The sequence below is a fragment of the Bos grunniens genome, chromosome 4 (assembly GCF_055505025.1).
Source record: "Bos grunniens cultivar Pamir isolate PY7600 chromosome 4, Bosgru_T2T1.0, whole genome shotgun sequence".
Taxonomy (NCBI): Eukaryota; Metazoa; Chordata; class Mammalia; order Artiodactyla; family Bovidae; genus Bos; species Bos grunniens.
Window position 1 is genome coordinate 15,840,547 of NC_141168.1, and position 21,836 is coordinate 15,862,382.

Genomic DNA, 21,836 nt, shown 5'->3' on the forward strand with positions numbered 1-21,836 from the left:
TATACAGGGTTGTCATTACCATCTTTCTAAATTCCATATATATGCATTAGTATACTGTATTGGTGTTTTTCCTTCTGGCTTACTTCACTCTGAATAATAGGCTCCAGTTTCATCCACCTTATTAGAACTGATTCAAATGTATTCTTTTTAATTGCTGAGTAATACTCCATTGTGTATATGTACCATAGCTTTCTTATCCATTCATCTGCTGATGGACATCTAGGTTGGTTCCATGTCCTGGCTATTATAAACAGTGCTGCGATGAACATTGGGGTACACGTGTCTCTTTCAATTCTGGTTTCCTCAGTGTGTATGCCCAGCAGTGGGATTGCTGGGTCATAAGGTAGTTCTATTTCCAGTTTTTTAAGAAATCTCCACACTGTTCTCCATAGTGGCTGTACTAGTTTGCATTCCCACCAACAGTGTAAGAGGGTTCCCTTTTCTCCACACCCTCTCCAGCATTTATTGCTTGTAGACTTTTGGATCGCAGCCATTCTAACTGGCATGAAATGGTACCTCATAGTGGTTTTGATTTGCATTTCTCTGATAATGAGTGATGTTGAGCATCTTTTCATGTGTTTGTTAGCCATCTGTATGTCTTCTTTGGAGAAATGTCTGGTTCTTTGGCCCATTTTTTGATTGGGTCATTTATTTTTCTGGAATTGAGCTGCAGGAGTTGCTTGTATATTTTTGAGATTAGTTGTTTGTCAGTTGCTTCATTTGCTATTATTTTCTCCCATTCTGAAGGCTGTCTTTTCACCTTGCTTATAGTTTCCTTTGTTGTGCAGAAGCTTTTAAGTTTAATTAGGTCCCATTTGTTTATTTTTGCTTTTATTTCCAATATTCTGGGAGGTGGGTCATAGAGGATCCTGCTGTGATGTATGTTGGAGAGTGTTTTGCCTATGTTCTCCTCTAGGAGTTTTATAGTTTCTGGTCTTATGTTTAGATCTTTAATCCATTTTGAGTTTATTTTTGTGTATGGTGTTAGAAAGTGTTCTAGTTTCATTCTTTTACAAGTGGTTGACCAGTTTTCCCAGCACCACTTGTTGAAGAGATTGTCTTTAATCCATCGTATATTCTTGCCTCCTTTGTCAAAGATAAGGTAAGAGGAAGAGACAGGGAATCTACCTGATTAAGAATTCCGAATAATGATAGTGAAAATGATGCAAAATCTTGAAATCAAAATGGAATCACAGATAAATAGCCTGGAGACAAAGATTGGAAGATGCAAGAAAGGTTTAACAAGGACCTAGAAGAAGTAAAAAAGAGTCAATATATAATGAATAATGCAATAAATGAGATCAAAAACACTCTGGAAGCAACAAATAGTAGAAAAACAGAGGCAGAAGATAGGATTAGTGAATTAGAAGATAGAATGATAGAAATAAATGAATCAGAGAAGAAAAAAGAAAAACAAATTAAAAGAAATGAGGACAAAAAAAAAAAAAGAAATGAGGACAATCTCAGAGACCTCCAGGACAATATTAAAAGCTACAACATTCGAATTATAGGAGTCCCAGAAAAAGAAGACAAAAAGAAAGACCATGAGAAAATACTTGAGGAGATAATAGTTGAAAACCTCCCTAAAGTGGGGAAGGAAATAATTGAATTTCCTTCTTGATAAGTCTCTATGAAGTCCTCCACTGATGCATCATTTTTTCTACTGACCCCTCTCTCTTCCTTCTTGCCTTTTTTTTTTTTTTTTCTTCCTTTGCCCTATCTTGCCTCTCTCTTTGGTCCCGGCTGACAAAAACTAGAATTTCCAGAGTTCGATTTTTCTTCCTATTCTGACCACTGGCGTTGATTCACCTCCAAGTGGGCAAGAAATACAGTATCTGGCTATGGGAACAAACTAGCTATAATGGTTGTCTTTATGGCTACATAAACAAGCTATTATCATTATCTTTCATTCAGAGCCTTCAGATTCACAAAGAAAAGTGGTTTCTAAAAAAGAAGAAGAAAAACAATGGACAAGATGAAAAAGGAAAAAGTCCTTATCAGTAATTTTCTCCCTGACCATGATACATTTGTGTAATCACATTTAAGGTTGAGTCTGCAGTCTCCATGCAGTACTGGGGGATGGAGTTTGTTTTGCATAATCGATGCCCTTTGCCCTCTGAAGCTGACAAGCATAAAATTCTTAAATGCAACACTCTCATGGCCCATTGATAAATCCATTATCAATAACAATTCCTTGATCCACGGTGGACAAAGAACCTGCATTAGACAGGACTAACCTGGGTTTCAACTTTCCTTCTTGATATGTTGCTAGAGAGTCCTTCACTGAGGTGTACAGAAAAGGCAACATCAACATGTGAAAGATGTCAACAAATTTTTGGTTTGGGAAGGGTTTTTTTGCTTTTTTTAATTGAAATATAGCTGATTTACAACATTTCAGGTATACAGCAAAGCGATTTGTTACACATATTTTTCTTTAGATTCTTTTCCTATAATGGTTATTACAGGATATTGACTATATTTCCCTGTATTATACAGTAGGTCCTTGTTATTTATTTTATATATAGTAAGTAGTGTGTGTATCTGTTAATCCCAAACTCCTAATTTATCCCTCTCCCCTTTTACCCCTTTGGTAACCGTAAGTTTTTTCTATGTCTGTGACTCTGTTTTTGTTTTATAAAGTTCCTTTGTAGCCATGTAAGTGATATCATATATTTGTCTTTGACTTCATTTAGTATGGTAATCTCTAGGTCTACCCATGTAGCTGCAAATAGCATTATTCCATTCTCTTTTTACGACTAATACTCCGCTGTGTGTGTGTGTGTATACATATACACACACATATACCACATATACCACACACACATATACCACACCTTTATCCATTCATTTTTCAATGGACACAGGTTGCTTTCATGTCTTGACTACTATAAATAGTCCTGCTATGAACACTAGGGTACATGTATCTTTTCGAATTATGTTTTTCTCTGGACATATGCCCAGGAGTGGGATGGCTAGATCATACAGTAACTTTTTAGTTTAAGGAACTTCCATACTGTTCGCCCTAGTGGCTGTACCAATTTACATTCCCACCAAAAGTGTAGGAGGGTTCCCTTTTCTCACACCCTCTCCAGCATTTATTATCTCTATGTTGATATAGAGTACTTCACTTTAAAAAAAAAAGTTTAATTTTTAATTGGCAGATGATTACAATATTGTAGACTTTTTGATGACGGCCATTCTGATCAGTGTGAAGTGGCACCTCACTGTAGTTCTGATTTGCATTTCTCTAATAATTAACAATACTAAGCACCTTTTCATGTGCCTGTTGGCCATCTGTACGTCTTTAGAAAAATGTCTGTATCTTCTGCCCATTTTTTACTGCGTTTTTTTTTTAAATATTGAGCTGTATAAGCTGTTTGTACATTTTGGCAATTAAGCCCTTGATGGTTGCCTCATTTGTGAATATTTTCTCCCATTCTGTAGGTTGTATTTGTTTTGTTTATGGTTTCCTTTGCTGTGCAAAAGCTTTTAAGTTTAAAATTAGGTTCCACTTGTTTATTTTTGCTTTTGTTTCCACTACTGTAGGAGCTGGATCTAAAAAATATTGCTGCATTTATGTTAAAGGGTTCAACAAATTTTGAAAGACAGAGAGCAGGTGGAGGAGGGTATCTGGCTAAACAGTGTAAAAGGAAGTTATAATCTCAGCAAGTTGAAAGTGGGGATGCTAACCAAAACAGAGTGATTCTCTACCACAGAGCCCTGGAGAGGCTCCCAGCTGAGGGTCCAGGTACACAGGGAGAAAAAACAGAAAGTTTTGTTTCTCAGGTCTCAAAGAGAAACAACCTAAGCAGCATCACACCTTTCATTACCAACGGATTCATTCTTTCAAATTTTAGACATAGTTCATTTCAACTTAGTTTGACCAGGTAGAGGATTCTATCAACCAAGAATAAAAGCATTTTCAAACAAACATGGACTCAAAAAATTACCCTTTTTAAAGAAGTTGCTACTGGATGTGCTACAGCAAAAAGAGGAACTAAACTAAGAAAAACAAAGACAGGACATTAATGAAAAGGGGATTTTAAATATGAGAGTGGTCAAAGTCCTTGGATTACTGGGTTTGTACTACTGGCCTAAAGAAAGAGCCTCCAGAGCAGAACGAAAGAGGGATGTGAGAAGGGGAAACAGAACTTACAGATTCTCTCTCCTGGTGAGCTGTTGGAAAACAGGATTGATAGATATTTGACAGCTCTATTAGAATCTCAGGGAGAGGGAGGTGGCGGGCAGGTTCAGGACGGAATGGACCCATGTATACCTGCGGCCGATTCAAGTTGATGTATGCCAAAAACCATCACAATATTGTAAAGTAATTATCCTCCAATTAAAATAAATTTAAAAAAGAATCTCGGGGAGAAATTAGCAAAAGATACATAAAACACTGAGCAATTTTTTGAAAGGCAGTTTTATTTCCTCTAGGAAAATAAAATGTATGAGAAGTAAATAGAATCTGAGTACACTATCTAGCTCAGAAGTATTAATAAATGATATTTACACAGTCATAATAATGTAAATACTGATAAGGGATTTTAACCAAAAATTGTGATATAATTATATTGAGATAAAGAGGTGGATGAAGCAGCATAGGATATAAAGACTAAAATTCAATCAATGATATCAAAGTTTAAATGTAATATCTAACACATCGTGACATAAGTGTATCACTTTAAAATGAGGAAACAATTAAAAAACATCCAAAGTAACTAAAAAGTTGGCTTGGAAAATAAGCGGCAAAGGACTGGTCTTTTTTCTTTAGGACATTTTTAGTTGTATTTTATTACCACTTTTACTTGGATTAAAAAGTATTAATAAAAATAAAACTAAATTTAAATTTTGCATCCCATTAATATATACTCTGAATTAACATTTTTATAAAACCTGAAATTATCGTGTAAATAGAATAATTGCATTATTTTATTATAACATTTAATTAAATGTAAACGTTTAAAATATTCTATGCACAAGAAAAGAACATGACTGCTTTTTTTTTGTTTTTCCCCCCATGGTAAGTATATGTTTAATTTTATAAGAAACTTTCAAAATCTTTTCCAAAGTGGCTATACTAATTTTTACATCAGTTTTTTTAACTGAGGTATAGTTGATTTACAATGTGTTAATTTCTGCAATGTTCTGATAATTTCAGCAAAATGATTCAGTTATACATTCTTTTTTTATTCTTTTCCATTATGGTTTATCATAGGAGACTGAATATAGGTCCCTGTGCTGTACAATAGGATCTTGTTTATCCATTCTATCTATAAAAGCTTACATCTGCTAACTTCAAGCTCCCATTCCATCCCTCGCCTAGCCACGTCGCCACCAGTCCGAAGAACATGACTGCTTTGTAACAGACACATCTGCTCACCTGATCATAACCTGGTAAACTGCATATTACCATTTCTTCCTTCAGATGAAGACACAGAAGTCAACCTGCCCAAAGTCACAAGTCTCAGAACAGTTTGAACCTCCCCCTAGTCTCTGCCTCCAATCATTGATGCCACCTCCCTGTGCTAAGCCAGATCCCTCAATGATAATACCCCCAAATTTTGAAGAAAGACCTTGCCCATCTCAAAGCTATAGCTGCAAGCTCCATCTTCACCCCAAGCCACTCTCCTGCCCTTATCCAAAATCTGCGCCTTTACCATTACAGAGCCTCCAGAAGGTGGTTCGGACAGTAAAGAACCTGCCTGCAACACAGGAGACCCGGGTTTGATCCCTGGGTTGGGAAGATCCCCTGGCGAAGGGAATGGCAACCCACTCCGGTATTCTTGCCTGGAGAATTCCATGGACAGAGAAGTCTGGCAGTCTACACAGTCCATCGGGTCGCGAAGAATTGGACACAACTGAGTGACTAACACTTTCACTTCTTTTTTTTTTTTTTAACCATTACAATTGAACTCTTTAGCATAAGCAAACCACGTCCTGCTGACCCTTTTGATTCCATGGCAAAGGCAGAGGCCTGCCCGGATCCACATCCATGATGGCTGCATCTGCAGGAGGGGAGCACCCAGCCCCTTCACTTCCAGTACCTCCATCAACCTCTCCCCACCTGCAGGGCCCTGGCTGGCTCCCTTCACCGGCCCCTGCCTCCCTTTATCTGAGATGGGACCAAACAGGGGGATTCCCCACTGAGGATATTTAGCAAATACATCTGCAAAAGGCATCAAAGCATGTTAATAAACGCTTAACGTGTGTTTGTCGAGTGCCAACCCAAGATGTTAGTGTAGCACAGAGCACAGAACGTGAAAGAACTTCGCCGACGTCCCAGCCCACGTCATCCAGGGCACCTCGGTACCTGCAGGCAATCCTAGTCTTCACCTGCCAGGACCTGACAGTCCATGTCTGAAGAACCACTCTGGCCACCTCTCTGGTCCCTCTGGGACCCTGTGAGAGACCTGAAGTGCCGGATATCTAACCCTCCACCCCACCTGCGCAGGCCTCCACGCAGGAGCTTGGAGAAATCAGTGGATGAGTAGCACAGCAACCTCACAGGTCAGCCTCAGTTACTGGAAGCGCTTTCTGCACTGTTTTTCAGAGCTCTGCAAAAATTGAGCCCTGGTTACCCACAGCAAGAGCCCACCCAGCAGCCAATCATTGTCCCATTCCCTCCCCATACCTACTGCCATGACCCCCCAACCCCCCTCTAGCCATCTCCCTGTCTTGGGGTGCCCTTCTGGGGGACCCCGACTCACACAGGGCCTGACTCAGCAAAATGTCTTCAGAGACCCAAGTGTGCCAAATAATTTCCCCTGGGGACCTGTTATAATTAATAAGACTGACAGCACATTATTAGCACATCTGTTTTTTAATGCAGGATAAATATTCTTAGAAAGCAAGGTTTTCTGAAGCTCCTCAGACAAGGCCCTTTCAGTTCCATTCTCACTGCTTCTTCATACCCTTCCTTCATCACCCTTTCTTTGCAACGGCAGACCAACTGACCACAAATGAACGAGGGCTAAAATAATCAAGGTTCGTGATTCCTAATATATTTTTATATCCTGCTGTTGCCTCTTTAGCAGAGACCTCACTATGGTCAGCCAATCATCCCTCCCACAGAACCTGTAAAAAAAAAAAGCCCTTCAAACAGCAGGCCCAGTGCTTCCCTGCGGGGTCAAACATCACAGATTTAACTAATACGCCACCATCACCATCATACACTGTTACACAGCACTTACTATCCACCAAGTGTCCTGAACACTTCATGTATCTTAACTTGTTCATCCCACAAAGCAGCCATTATTATGAAGAGACTGGGTCTAAAGTCCCACAGGAAACAAAGCTGAGATTGAAACCCAGGCCACCTTACCTCCGGGCCCCGATTCTAAGAGAAAAGGCAGACTTCCAAACAGCGTCCAGCCGGTGCTGGTGGCATCCTCAGGTCTGGAGTCAGCCCCAGGTGAGAAGCCCTTGAATAACTGGGGTGGAGGCCGGCCCACGAACAAGCCACAGGTGAAACGTTTTCATGCCCTCCTCCGGGGGATCTTCCTAACCCAGGGATCGAACCCACATCTCTTAAGTCTCTGGCATTGGCAGGCAGGTTCTTCATCACTAGCACCACCTGGGCAGCCCCAAACTGTATGGGGACAGTAAATAATGTAATATCCCATAAATATTCTACTGGATCCCACAGATGCCGTGGCGGGGGCAGGGGCAGGGGCATCACTTAATCCAGAAAAATCTCTCTGAAATCCCCCCTTCGCTGGAATTTAACAGGTGAAGAAATCGACATCAGCGTCCCAGCTGAACTTAATATGGGATATTCCAGCATCCCTCTCGGTCTCGTGAGATGCTGACCCTTTTCTCCCAATTCTCTACCGACCTCTGACCTCCATCACTCAGCTTCCCTCCAGGGCCCCCTTCCCACCCCCCACCCCCACGCCCAGAGCTCAGTGCCACTCCTGCTTCCTGCTTGGGGCCCAGCTGGCACAAAGGATGCCACTTTCGTTGTCTCTGGCTAACGAGAAAAGAACAGAGGCGGCCTCCGTGGGTAAATAATGCATTCACGCGTGGCCAGCTGTTCAAACAAAGGTTTTCTCAGTGGTTCAAACACAAACCGGCAGCAGGATGGAGTCTCTGCGGGGCACACTGCAGCCTGAACTCGGAGTCTAAGCTGAGGCCGCCAGGACCATGCGCATTCATCCACAGCAATTTTGTTTTAGCCAAAAACATCATCCATCACGTTAAATTAATGATGGTAGTTTGAATTTTATTGATTTTGTCATTTGATTGGTTTTTAATGCGTAAATCTCTTTAAGGTTTATGGGTATATAAGTACTAAGGGTTTATACCTCGCCTTTTTTATATTTAAATAAAATTATAATAAAAATGGGCTTCCCAGGTGGTGCTAGTGGTAAAGGACCTGCCTGCCAATGCAGGAGACATAAGAGATGCAGGTTCAACCCCTGGGTTGGGAAGATCCCTTGGAGGAGGGCATGGCAACCCACTCCAGTATTCTTGCCTGGAGAATCCCATGGACAGAGGAGCCCAGTGGGCTGCAGTCCATGGGGTCGCAAAGAATCAGATACAATCGAACATGCACACACAACAACAACAACAAAAATAATTGAAGTCAACTCTGGGGGTCCATGAGAATTTTTCCTTTTAAATACCACTCTACTCATACATGGGCCTTTTCCTCAGATGTGAATGCCCCTTGGGGGTTTTTGGTTTGTTTTTATCTTTTTAAGCATGGGAAAACATTTTTTTTTTCAATTTTAAGGGCTAACTGCCATTCATAGATATTACAAAATATCAGCTATATCCCCCCTGTTGTACAATACATTCATGAACCTACCTTAAACCCAGAAGTTTGTGACCCCCTCCACTCACCCACCCACACACTGGTAAATATTGGTTTGTTCTACCTGTGAGTCTGTTTCTTTTGCATTTTATTCAGTAGTTTGTTTTATTTTTAAGATTCCACATATAAGCAATACCACACAGTACTTGTCTTTATCTGTCTGACTTGTTTCACTCAGCATAACACCCTCCAGTGAATATACCTTGTTAAGGTTAATCTCTGTATTCCCCCCGGAATCTCACTTCTAGCAGAATGCTCAATGGAGTTTGCAATTGATTGGGTCACTGAACTTTGCCCCTCATTCACCTGATTCCACTTCAATGTCCCGACAGTTTCTCGTCCCTTTCTCTTCATTCTCCAGACTATACCCCACCAAGTTTTCAAATTTCCAGAATGCCTTCTCATCAAAGGAAAATCGGGAATCCTACGCCTGTCATTCATGCATGACTGCACACAACCAGATAATTCTAAGTGTACTTTTCACTTCTCCCTACAATAACCCTAACCCAGCTTTTCTGCTCACACCTCCCATTACATAACACCAAAGCGTACTCTGCCTTCCTCCCAGCCCACTCAGCTCCTTCCCGGGACCTGCCTAGTACACAAGTTACACACACACCAAGCTTCCCTTTTCCTCTCTGCAGCAGCACCCACTCTGTCTGAACCACCCATTTTGGCCTTCTAAAGTAACCACATGTTCCACAAGACTCCCCAAGCTAATAAGCTTTTGGAGGACAAGGAAAAGATCTCACTACACTCTTTAATCCCTTAATTTGGCCTGAATTCCCCACTAAAAGCCGAGTCTTTACTAACAGCTTATGTGCAGTAGGTTATTTGGGATGGATCCCAGGAGCGGGAGTGAGGAACTAGGGGAGAGAGAAACACAGCAGGGGAGAGAGCCAACGCAAATGTGTGTGAATGAGTGGCCGCTGTTGGGTCCCTGCATGGCTCACTCCATCGCACTGGACCCTCTGAGGATGAACAGAATATGGCTCAGACTCCCCCACCCATAGGACAAAGAAGGAAGCAATTCACCACCAGCTCCCGCCCCTCACTGGTAAGGGTTAACCCAGAGATGTTGACTCCTTCACACTCCAATGGGCCTTCCAGTGATGGTCCCCAGAAACCCATGGGTAGAAAGGAACAGCTATGTGGTACAACTGAAGCAAGATGCTGTCCTATGACATTCTGGGAGGCTCCTTGCCCAGCAATGGCTGGAGTAAAAGATGGGTTGAGAAGGATGTAAGGCAGGACACAGAGATGTCTGATACAGCTCATCGGCACCTAGTGCAAGGCTATACTTAACATAGATGTGCCGTCCTTAATGGTGTTAAGTTCAGTCGCTCAGTCGTGTCCAACTATTTGTGACCCCATGGACTGCAGCACGCAAGGATTCCCTGTCCATCACCACCTCTCAGAGCTTGTTCAAACTCATGTTCATCGAGTCGGCGATGCCATCCAACCATCTTATCCTCTGTTGTCCCCTTCTCCTCCTTGCCTTTAATCTTTCCCAGCATTTGGGTCTTTTCCAGTGAGTCACCTTAATGGTGAAATCAACTCAAACACTTCCTCCTTGAGGACCTTGCCCACCAATCAGTGATATCCTGTGGTCATCCACTTTCAGCCCTGAAAAATTCAAGGCTTCCTCTTTATATCAATTATAAACGCTCTTTGATCCCCATACTAAAATGGCGTTAACTGTGAAAACAGCAAGACAATACAATCATTAGATTTTTACATAACATTTCTGAACAATTATCTAAATAACCTTCTCCCCCTGCCTGAGGAGGCACAGTTAGCATACCCAGATATCAAAGGTTATCCAGCTCAAATGGTGGTTAAGCAGATAGCAAATAAAATGGTCTCTTCAATTCCACAAACATTTGCTGAGTCCTCATCATTTGCAATCTACCATTGCAGGTGCCGGGGCTTCCCTGGTAGCTCAGCAGTAAAGAATCTGCCGGTGCAGGACACACAGGTTTGATCCCTGCGTCAGGAAGGTACCCTGGAGAAGGAAATGGCAACCCACTCCAGTATTCTTGACTGGAGAATCCCATGGACAGAGGCACCTGGCAGGCTACAGTCCATCGGGTCGCAAAGAGTCGGACACGATTGAGCGACTACACAACAGCAACATTGTAGGTGCCAAAGAGATGAAATGAGTATGCCATGGTCCCTGGCCTTGGGAGGCTTACCCTCAAACTGAAGATGGTCCGATTCATCAACAAGGTAGACAACAGGAGGCGCCCCCAGGAAACAGATGCACTGGATTCAGAGGGAGGGGGCTCCCATTCCGATGAGGGGACTGGGAATGGCTTCCTGCAGAAGAAGATGTTGAGATGGGCACTGACTGGTTGTTCCACCTGGAAGGATGCTCCCAGAGAGAAGCATGAGAATAGGAAGAAGAAGACGGACTCCGCAGACTCGTTTGGCTGGGCAGTGCCCTTGCCTGAGCCCTCCTATGCCCTTCTAGTCCAATGGCTATCAAGTCTCCTAGTTTTCATGCTGTGTTATGTGGAGTCCCAGGAACTTGGGAACAGATGGACAGCAATCTGATGGGATGGACAGGACAGAGCCCGGGACTCAGAGGTCCCCTTCCCACTTCAACTAGAGCAGCTGAGTTAGAACAACATGAGCTCCATGGTTAAACAAGCATTTGGAAAGTAAAAACTTCTTTTGGAGTGGGAAGCACCAGTGTAGGAGGCAGGGACCCACTTGATATCACCAACCAGCCACAGGAGCAGGGCCTGGGGCCTCAAGGGACCTCAGTTTACTCACCCCCCACCTCAGCACTTCTTGAAATGTCTCCAGCTATTCTGCCATCACAGTATTGTTGGACAGTTTCAGAGGAAACTGCTTCACCCTTGGAGGCCTGGTAGGGTATGCACTGATAGCCAGTGATCTGCCTCAGACTGAAATGCAGAGCAAGCTCCCAAGTCACCATATATGTCACCTCCTTTTCCTTCTCTTCCCCAGAAGAGGCTCGAGCAGTAAGATTAATGAAATGTACTTTCTTGGCAAAAGTCATTTATCACTCAGGCCAAGTGGATGAGTGGGTACCTGCAGAATGGAATTTGCAGGATTTTGAGGGGCGTCCTTACTTCTCTGATAAACAAGAGGAAGACCTTTGATGTTACCTCCCTGGAGCTCCTAGGGAGTCTCCATGAAAACTGGAAACCGTGGAGAGAGGTTCTTGCTAAAAGGGTAGGAACAGAGAGCAGGAAAGAGGAGAGATAACTGATACCTTGACCTGGAACAATTAGTAGATTTTTACATTATAATCTAGTAACAGGACGGACTTAGTGAGGTGATTTCTGAAGATAAATTGCTTTGAGGCAAATAAATCTTCCAGAATAGAATGAGCCCAAAAATCAGATGAAAACATCCTGCATGAGTTAATTCATCCTGATGACCTACTACACACATGGGCAAAAAGGAAAGATCAAATACCAATAAATGCCAGGAAAAAACAATTATTGACTTTGTAAATTATGCATCCTTAATACTTCTAATCTAAAGACTAATGTTTCTGGCTTTGTCATGAAATGCCAAAATTGTTAACTTCATTCAACTACTTCTATAAATTAGTATACACACTTTAGCTTACTGATGGATGTAATCAGAATGAAAATATTGATATAAGCAAACACTCATTGCTGGCAACAGAAAAATAAATAGAAACACAGTCCATGACAGCAGTCATTTGTCCTACTCTTTTTTTCTCCCAGGAAAAAGTTATTATAAAGTAAGATGATGGAGAGCTGTTTAGGTTCTGACCTTTTCTCCTTCTCTTTATATTTTTTAATCCAGAATTAACATCAGAAAATACCCTGAACCTTTCAACATTTGTCTTCTGAGATTCTATGCAAGCTGGCTTCTCCACACCTGAGGTGAGAAGAAGCAATTCGTATTTGAGGAACGTTCCCTAGGCGAAGGAATTGTGAGCAAAGACACTATTTTTGAGGCAATCCTGTATAACATAAATGGAAAATTAATGTATTAGATAAACAGAGGATGGCAGATGCCATATTCTTCAAGTCGTAGGCAGCTTCATGTGCCTGTCTTACTCAGCAAAGCACCATAGACAGGGTGCCTCAAACAACAGACACGTATTTTCTCCAAGTTCTGGAGGGTAGAAAGTCCGGGATTGAAGTCCCACAGGGTTCAATTTCTGGTGGGCTTTCCTTCCCCACTTGCAGGCAGCCACCTTCTCACTAGGTCTTCACATGGCCTGTCTTCCCTGTGTGCACATGGACCCAGAGCCAGTGAGGTTTCGATATCTCTTCTCATGAGGACACTAATCCTTTTGGATCAGGGTCCCACCCTTACAATCTCATTTAACCAGAAGTACTTCCTTACCACAAAGATAGTTATACTAGGGGTTAGGGCTCCCATATATGAACTGAGTGGAACAGGGGAGATCATATACATTCAGTCATAAAAATACCTATGGAGAAATTTGCTATTCTCTGGAACTTAGGTAAATTATTTACTCAGTCAGTTCAGTTCAGTCACTCAGTTGTGTCCGACTCTTTGTGACCCCATGGACGGCAGCACACTAGGCCTCCCTGTCCATCACCAATTCCCAGAGCTTACTCAAACTCACGTCCATCAAGTCAGTGATGCCATCCAACCATCTCATCCTCTGTTGGCCCCTTCTCCTCCTGCCTTCAATTTTTCCCAGCATCAGGGTCTTTTCCAATGAGTCAGTTCTTTGCATCAAGTGGCCAAAGTATTGGAGTTTCAGCTTCAGCATCAGTCCTTCTGATGAATATTCAGGACTGATTTCTTTGAGGTTAGGAATGACTGGTTAGATCTCCTTGCAGTCTCTCAAGAGTCTTCTCCAACACCACAGTTCAAAAGCATCAACTCTTTGGCACTCAGCTTTCTTTATAGTCCAATTCTCACATCCATATCTGACTACTGGAAAAGCCATAGCTTTGACTAGATGAACCTTTGTTGGCAAAGTAATGTCTCTGCTTTTTAATATGCTGTCTAGGTTGGTCATAGCTTTTCTTCCAAGGAGCAAGCGTCTTTTAATTTCATGGCTTCTGTCACCATCTGTAGTGATTTTGGAGCCCCCAGAAATAAAGTCTGTCATTGTTTCCATTGTTTCCCCATCTATTTGCCATGAAGTGATGGGACTAGATGCCGGATGATTCACTCAGTCAGTCAATATTTATTCCTACTATGTGCCAGGCATTTCCTTCATGTCAAAAGGAAAAGAGGAAAAGGAGAAGGAAGAGAAAGAGGGAACAGACATTCATGTCGTAACAATGCCTGCCTCGCTTCTTTAGATCTTCAGTTTTGCATATTCACCTTTAAAGTGAGCTTACTAACTCTCAAAATGCTGTTTCTACATGTTAAGTATGATGCCTCAGGAGGAAGTAGTATAATTCAAATCACTATTTGTGTGTTCTTCCCAAGTTTTGATGCAACTGTATATTCTGAATTGTATCACTGAATTCCACTACTCATTTATACAAAAAAGTTCTTTCTTCAGTCAGTTCTTAATTCTGTAAGCCCTTGGGGACCTAGACCTTGCCCTGTTCCAATGAAATTCACAGCTACGTAGTGTCTGATACACAGGGACATTCATACAATTGTTGAATGAATAAAGACACAATGACCTCACTCAAAAGTTTAAAACATTGTTTTAATACGATTGTTAAAGAAATAAGCTCCTAAAATTCAATCCTGATCTTTCCTACCATGTGTCTTCTTTTTCCTATAAATTAGCTTTCAAAAACAATGCAGAATTTTGTCTTTTAATCAATAGAACAGAGGTTTTGTCAAATCCTATTTGATTTTTTCTTAGGAGTCAATGTTTTGATTCCTGTGCTGGAATCATCAAAATCCATAGGGCCCAAGTGAACATCATCATCCCAACTCGGGTCAAGTTACTACCATCAACGTAGGTCTTACCTTTCATTCAACAATTATTTATGAAGCTCCTACAATTTGCCAAGCACTGAACTAGACACACAGTGACATAATGGTGTGAAACAGATAAGAAACAGACACAGTCACAGTCCCTGCCCTTATGATGCTCACACTTTAGTGAAGGAAACTATCACAATAATAAATGCATAATTACTAGCTGGATTAAGGGTACTGAAGGACAGGAATCCAGGTCTATAAAACCTGAGAACAGAAAGTCAGGTAAGAATTCAAAGGCCTTGTCCTTACCAATAATGCACAATTTCAGGGGTCACACTCTTTGTACACCACCTCCTGAGTTTCCAGTTTACTGCTTCTAGTGACCCATCTCCAAAAATCCTTTGATCCCACCAGGACTTACAATCCATCCATCCCATCACTTTTTCACTGTCCCTCATCTGTTCCTGTCCTTTCTCTCTACATTTTCCAGTTTGGATGCCACAGCCAATCATTCCTGTACTCTCCATCTCTAAGACCCACTTTCACTTCTTCATATGCTATTTTAGCAAACTCTTGATTAACTCTAACTCTTTGCCAGGACTTCCCTGGTGTTCCAGTGGTTAAGAATCTGCCTTGCAAAGCAGAGGATGCAGGTTCAATCCCTGGTCAGGAAACTAAGACCCCATATGCTGAGGAGCAACTAAGCCTGTGCAACGCAGATCCCATGTGCCACAATTGATGTGGCCAAATAAATAAATATTAAAAAAAAAAACAAAACTCTTTGCTTTCTCGAGTTTGCCCACACAGCAAAACACCCTAGAGAAAAACACACAATCATGCCACATGAGTCTCACATTAAATATGAGACCACAAGCCTCAACTGAACCCTTAAGGCTGCTTGCAAAGATATCATATTTCCAAGTCCACCCCTTCATCACTTGCTCCCCATCCTCACAGGTGATGATCTTGCATCCTGTACCACTGAGATTTGAAGCAATTGATAGAATTTCCACTAACTCCCATGACCGCATCTGTCTACCTACCAGCACGTGCCTAACTACCACACATTCTGCCTCGCCTCCCGTTACTATAAATGAGCTGCTCACACACCTGTCTGATGCACACCTGTGCACTAGATCCCATCCCTGGGTGCCTAGTTAATGATATCACTGTAAGGATCCACCCCCCCAACATCGGTAAATTTCCCTTCCCTATTGGACCATTCCCATCATCATGCAAATCTGCTGTTCTTTCTCCCCCCTTTAAACATCCCTCTCCCAGGGCCACTTCTCACTCCAACTAATCTTCCATTTCTCTACCACCTTTATGACAAACCATCTTTGAGAAGTTCTTTATACTCAAGGTCTCCAATATCTCCTCTTCTATCCTCTTGTGAACCTAGCCCAACTGGACTTCTGCTATTCTACCAAAACAACCACCAAGGACCTCCAAATGGTCAAACCCAGTGGACAAATCTAATTCTTCATTTCATTTGCTCAACCAGCAATTTGTGACACAGACTGCTTCCTTCTCCTGGAAACACTTTCTTTCACTTAATTTCCACTGACCACTCCTCCTTGGTTTTCTTTCTCCTGGACCTCTTTACAGTGCAGTGCCCCAAGCCTCAGTGTTTAATCTTCTCTCACCCACTCCCTTGCGGTCTCATCTAATAGTTTTAAACAACTAGTCTATGCCAACAACTCGGAGAAGGCAATGGCAACCCACTCCAGTACTCTTGCCTGGAAAATCTCATGGACGGAGGAGCCTGGTAGGCTGCAGTCCACAGGGTCGTGAAGAGTCAGACATGACTGAGCGACTTCACTTTCACTTTTCCCTTTCATGCATTGGAGAAGGAAATGGCAACCCACTCCAGCACTCTTGCCTGGAGAATCCCAGGGACGTAGGAGCCTGGTGGACTGCCGTCTATGGGGTCGCACAGAGTCGGACACGACTGAAGCGACTTAGCAGCAGCAGCAGCAGCATGCCAACAACTCTCGTTTATATCCCCAGTCCAGATCACTCTGCTGACCTCCAGACACATATATCCACTGCCTCCTCTGCAATGTTTACCAGACATCTCCAACTTAATACACCCCAAACCAAAGCCCTTATCTCCCCAAAGTCTGCTGGATCATTGAGGTCTCCATCTTGGTTGACAGCAACTCCATCCCTGGTCAACCAAAAACTTTGGAGCCTTCCCTGAGTCCTCTCTTTCTCTCACATCCAATCCATAAGTAATCCTCTTCACTCTACCTTTAAAATATCTCCAGAATCCACTTTTCACCACTTCCTCTGCTAACACTCTGCCCCAAGCCACCATCACCTGTCTGTGCTGTGAACTGCCTCCTAACTGATCTCCTTGCTTCTGTCGTTGTCCCCCTACAATCTACTGTCAGCACAGCAACCAGAATGACCCCAGTGACTGTGACCCCTCCTCAGAGTGGAAGCAAAGACCTAACGATGGCCCTACATGAATACACCTCCTACTGCTCTGCCCCTCCCTCACTCACTCACTCTACTCTGCTGGCCTCTGGCTATTTCTCAGGCAGGCCAGGCATATGCCAGCCTTAGCGATTTAACATGGCTGCTTCCTCACTCTTCCTCCTCTTTCCCCAAAATCTATATGTCTTGGTCCTTTATCTCCTTCAATGTCATCTATTTGGTGAGTCCTTGCCTGTCCCGCCTCCTTGAAATCCCAAGCCAGTGCCCTCCTCCACATTCCCTATGCTCCCTACCTTGTTCCATTTTTTCCCCCAAACACTCATCAGCTTCAAACACAACATCAGTGCTGTTGTTGTTCAGCTGTTAAGTTGTGTCTGACTCTTTGCAACACCATGGACTTCAACACACCAGACTTCCCTATCCTTCACTATCTCCTGGAGTTTGCTCAAACTCACAATATTATCATTTACTTATCCTGATGACTGTCTCCCTGCTAGAATGTAGACTCAGCCATGGCAGGTATCTTGTTTCTTTTTTACTCCTCTATCTCAGGTGCTTAGACCAGTGCCAGGCACATTGTCAGTGCCCAGTGATATATTAATATGCTGAGTGAATACATGAAACAAGAGGCAGAGACGCGCTCACTCAATGGCCACAAGTGAAATACCCAAGGCTTATCCAGGCATGAAGAGGGTGATGAGTACAAGGACCACTGTGTTCCCATTAATGGGTTGGCATTTATTAGAGTATTTACACATATAGTTTCATCAAAGTATCTGGTAGTTACTTCGGAAAGTGGCCTGAGGCCAAAAGAAGGCTTGAGACACCTGGTAATTGCAGAGAGTTTAAGAATTTCTAAAACTTTCTTATGACCTATCACGTGTGCATGCCCAGTCGCTCAGTCACGTCTCACTCTATGCCACCCCCACAGACTGTAGCCCACCAGGCTCCTCTGTCCAAGGGATTCTCCAGGCAGGAATACTGGAGTGGGTTGCCATTTCCTCCTCCAGGGTATTTTCCCTACCCGAGGATCAAACGTGCATTCCCTATATCTCCCTGCATTGGCAGGTGGATTCTTTACCACTGATCCACCTGGGAACTTACTCCAAAGAGTAAAAGACTATGAACTTCTCTTCCTAGGGAAAATAAAGAGTCGGCATGACCTATCAAAGCCCTAAATGCCTTTAAAGTGTTAAGTTTCAGCTTTAAAAGTCATGTACATTTTGTGCTCTTCTCTGTAATATATCCATTTAAGTATAAAAATAATGCTAAATTATTTAATAGTTTAATTACTTGATTTTCCAAATAATCATAGAGTAAAATTCACAAATGACACAGGGGTGCCATGTTTTTCCTGGGCATCACATCCTCCTAGGAAGTATAGGAACCCCACTTTGAGAATCACAGGACACTTCGGAACTACCAAACAGCAACCAGGAGGGTTGCAAAGCTGAATGGAAGCACAAAAACAAACGCATATTTCACAGTTTTGCCTTGTTGAACCCTAACTGACCCTTCTTAAAGGTCCTATTGAGAAGCTCTTTTGAGTTAAACAGACTCTATAAATTTCTGTCTTTGCTTTCACAGTCTTCTAACGACCACATACTTTGTTTCAGAGCTATTTGAGAAGCTGCATGTCCCATTTTATGTTTTCCCTCTAACATCCTTTAGCATTCTAACTTGGAAGAGGTCATTACAACTGATGAGGGAAATTAAGGAGGAGAATAATTTTAATGAAAATGACATTAACATGCATTTCCATTTGTGGCTAAGTAAAGCAAAAGAAATAAAATGTTCCATCTTTCAGATTACAATCTTGGGATGGAGGCTGAGTTCAGACACTACAGCTCAGCCAGCTAGCCCTTCCCTGGCTGCATTCTGATTTCTACTCCTCTCCCCTCTTTTTCTCCTCCATTCCTCCTCCGTCAGGCCCTAACATCTAGACAAAAGCCCACAAAGGGCTTAAGTCATACCTACTGTAATGGATTTAAGTCCGGCTTCTGACTCTTTTCCCCAGTGCTCAGATGGTAAAGAATCTACCTGCGATGTAGGAGACCCAGGTTTGATTCCTGGGTTTGATCCCCTGGAGAAGGGAATGGCTACATTCTCCAGTGTTGGTGCCTGGAGAATCCCATGGTCAGAGGAGCTGACAGACTATAATCCGTGGGGTCTCAAACAGTAGGACACGACCCAGCAACCGACGCTTTCACTTTCTGACTTTTTCAGTGCAACTGTCCTTTAAGTTCATGAAGAGTTCTGACTTTCAGCCCATGTTATTATAAGCCGAATTGTGTCCTCTCAAATTTACGTGTTACAGTCCTAACCACAGGTACGTCAGCAGGCCCGGGGCTGGGGCGGGCCCTAATCCAATATGGCGGACACCACTGGACGAAGAGGAGCCTAGGACACCGGCCCCGAGAGGGCGGACCGTGTGAAGACACAGGGCAGAGGTGGCCATCTACGAGCCAAGGAGCGAGACCAGAGAGCTGGTTCTTTGATCTCAGCGTTCTAGCCTCCAGAATCGCGAGAAAATAAACTTCTGTTGTCACACTACCCAGTCTACTTTCCCAAAGCAGCCCCGGCAAACACAACCCATTAATACTGAATAATAGATGCAACTCAGTAATGATGAAAGCAAGGGTAAAAGAAGGAGTGGAGATAATTATGATGGTGCTCAGATGGCAGAAATAGGGCAACGGACAGAGGAAAAATAAAACTCTGGAAATCTGAGTGTGTCTTCAGACTTAGAAAAGACCTTGGCTTTGTTAAACAGCATTCTTCCCCGACACCCACCAATACATCTGTGCCTCTGCAAAGGACCTTTACCTCTTTCGCGGGCAGTGGAAGGCGTTCCTGAGCCCCACTGGAGGCCGAGGTGCAAAGAATATGGGCTGTGCAATGAAGGCCCCTTTGTCCCCACAGTGGGAACCAAGACAGCCCATTTCCTGTGAGCCTCCAGGTAAGAAGACAAAGGCTATGCCACCTGCCCAGATGCTCTTCCTGCATCTCAGGAGGCTGGGGGAACATGAATTCTGTTTGTTTTACACTGAAATCTGGTCAATATCTGACCTCACTCAGATTCAACTAAAACACAGGTAGCAAGAGCTTGAAAAATGCATGAATATGCTCCCAGTTGTGCATTGCAGGGGGCGGGGATGGATGGAAAGAAACAAAGACAATTGTTTCTAGTCTGATACCCAGATGAGGAAGACTCTCTTCTCTCAACAGTGATTATGCAGACAACCTGTGAAGGATCTGAATCCAATCACCCCTTTTTCCTTGGCTATGATGAGGTTTACAAGGGAAAATCCATAATTCCAGCACTAATACAGTTAGTAAAATCTGCCAATAAATCTTCAAAGGAAATCTGTCAGCAATGCTGTTATTAAATAAACGGAACAACATATTGCACGGTACAAATTCAAACAACACACCTCATTACTGCATGAATTCAGATTTCTTCCAAGTCAAATTCTGTCCCCTGAAGCTGCATGAAAGCCAACACCACTAAGCCTCCATTCGAGCCCAGCGCTGAAAGTTCACTCAGTCATTCAACCAACATTCAGAGAAAGCCTACTACATACTGGGCAGGGTGACAGAAATGGAGATAGACAGAGGAGATACAGTCCCTGCCTTCAAAGAATTCATTATCAGGTAAGGTAGACAGACGAATCAATAGATTATAATGTGTAGATGCCACACTAGCGCCAAAGCGAAAGAAAGGTGGGAACTGAACAAAAGGTGATCCTTGCATTCAGGTTTCTGGAGGCGGCTGATTCGTGACTTCGGAGACAAGAGGGTGAAAACTACAGAGCACGCTGGTTGGAATGCTTTATCGTCGCAACCCCGTCTGGCCAGCTACGTCCACCACCCGCTGCTCCTCTCTTTCCTGCCCCCAGGATCCATGCCACGTGATTCAGCAGGTCTAGACTGGTCACTGCCTTCCCAAGTCCACAGAAAAGATGAGCTGGCACCACCTGGGGAGTGATCATTTTTTTTCCTCTCTCCATTTGAAAGAAAACTAGGTAGCGGGGGAACGACAAATATAACACAGAGGAAACTCACAAACGGCACGAAGGCTATTCTGGGCATCTTTTGGCTCCTGGATTTAGCGGTCCCTGGGGATAGAAGTAAAGGTGGCGGGCTGTGATGGACAGAGTTCCAGATGGAGACTCCAGAGTCCTGGCTCCACCTACTTCACTGGACACATTTTCTATAATGCCATCAGCTTTAACTTTCTCTTCTGTAAAATGGGGTCATACCACCTACCCTGCCTACCGCCCAGAAAGCTCAGAAAATCAAAGGAACTGTGATAAGTAGAAATGTTCTTAAGCCTGTAAAACACTGTACAAATAGAAGAGAGGGTTATAATTAACCTAGCCACAAAGCTGCCTTAGGGCTTGATTAAAATACACTGTACCTCTCTGGATCGACAAAGTGTGAAGATGGTTAAAAAATAGGGATAGCTACTCCTAAACAGAGACAGTTGGTGTGTGGGCAAACCCCCATCAGCTTTTTCCATGCCAGGAACCCTGCATATGCTTAGAAACTAGCACGTTTCTGTTGGCCTTATAGCAGCAGTGTAGGAGAGCTCACAAAATGAAATCTGCAACAGGCAAACACCACTGCCAAACACAACCATCCCAACTCCCAAGAAATGTGTTAACCTCTATCAATGGAATAAAATGTGCCCTGC

At 43.1% G+C, this 21,836-nt stretch overlaps 1 protein-coding gene across 11 annotated transcripts in view; it reads right to left on the reverse strand.

Annotated features, from left to right (window-relative positions):
• The window catches only part of TMEM178B (transmembrane protein 178B), a 415,735-nt gene that overhangs the window by 363,153 nt on the left and 30,746 nt on the right, over window positions 1-21,836 (reverse strand). For 2 of the 11 annotated variants that reach the window (XM_086395202.1, XM_086395199.1), the window contains exon 1: window positions 7,325-7,469. The exons of the other annotated variants lie outside the window; for them this stretch is intronic. The gene's annotated coding sequence lies outside the window, so the exon portion shown is untranslated. Of the gene's footprint in view, window positions 1-7,324; window positions 7,470-21,836 lie in introns of those variants that run through there. 11 annotated transcript variants of the gene reach the window in all.